At 56.4% G+C, this 1,277-nt stretch overlaps 1 protein-coding gene across 4 annotated transcripts in view; it reads right to left on the reverse strand.

The window, feature by feature from the left end:
- MTUS2 (microtubule associated scaffold protein 2) overlaps positions 1-1,277 on the reverse strand; it is a 537,267-nt gene that overhangs the window by 22,921 nt on the left and 513,069 nt on the right. The gene's annotated exons all lie outside the window — the stretch shown is intronic.

Genomic DNA, 1,277 nt, shown 5'->3' on the forward strand with positions numbered 1-1,277 from the left:
GCTCAGGTCATGATCTCATGGTTTGTGGGTTCGAGCCCTGGGTCGGGCTCTGTGCTGACAGCTCAAAGCCTGGAGCCTGCTTCAGGTTCTGTGTCTCCCTCTCTCTCTGACCCTCCCCTGATCGTACTGTCTCTCAAAAATAAATAAAAAGCATAAAAAATTAATAATAAATGACGACAACAGTCCTCATCACTACTCTGACTTGGTTCTTGTGCCCCTGAGTTCCCAAGCCCCTGGGGACCACCACCGTCCAGGATGGTTATTTGGAAGCAGTCCGAGGAGGGCAGCAATGTTCATGACCCTGAACACTGGGGATGATCAAGGGCCACTCAGCACTTGCCTGAGATCTAAAGGGCGCTCTTCGCAAATGCCAGTTTACTTCAGGGACATCGCAAGCAGATGACGTGAAATAACACACCTGTTAGGAGGTGGGCATGGGGCATTAGAGCCTTGGGGACTTGGAAAGGGGAGCAAAGAAAGGAGCTACGCTGGTACTCCCAGAAGCTCAGCTGACCGCTGTCTCGCTGCATGAAAGGTGGTCGTGGAGGGGCAGGGCCTGGGGGGAGCACGACCCTGGGAATCCTCTCCAGTTGCCCCCGGGGGTGCATCACCTGCTCCGATAAGACTGCTGGGCTGAGGTTAGCCAGCGGGGCTCGTGCCTTCACTCAGCAGGTGCACGCGAGGGCACGCGAGGTCAGGCAGGCATCTACCGCTAATTAGGAAGCCTGGGGGGCACGCACTTTGCAGCCAGACCCCTTCCACCCTGGCTTTCCCACGGCCAGCTCTGTGACCGCAGGGTCTCAGTTTTCTCACCCATAAGATGGGGGCGATAATGGTACCCACCTCGTAGGGTTGTCTGAGGAGTGAACGAGTTATACAGAGAGAGAGTTGAGAGCAGTCCCTGGCGCATCTCAAGGGCTGGATGCGTGTTTCCCTATTATCGCTGCCCTCGTGGAATACGCACATGAGAAAGAGAAGGCCCAAGGAAAATTAATATGTTCGACAGCCGGAAGCGCTGACGGAACCCCAGAGCAGGGAGGGGACAGGAAGAGTGCGTGGGTGGTGGGGGAGGGGCTGTAATTTTAGATAAGGACAGGCCTCACCTCACCGGGAAAGCGCGGGGAGAAAAATCTGGATGAGAGGAAAGAGGGAACCATGGAAGGTCCAGAGGGAGAGCACTCCAGGCAGAGGGCACAGCAAATGCAAAAGCACCCAGGTAGGAGCCTGCCTGGGAAGAAGGGTGGCCGGAGGAGTGGAAGGGAGGGGACGGCAGGAAG

The sequence above is a fragment of the Suricata suricatta genome, chromosome 4 (genome assembly GCF_006229205.1).
Source record: "Suricata suricatta isolate VVHF042 chromosome 4, meerkat_22Aug2017_6uvM2_HiC, whole genome shotgun sequence".
In the NCBI taxonomy this organism is placed as follows: Eukaryota; Metazoa; Chordata; class Mammalia; order Carnivora; family Herpestidae; genus Suricata; species Suricata suricatta.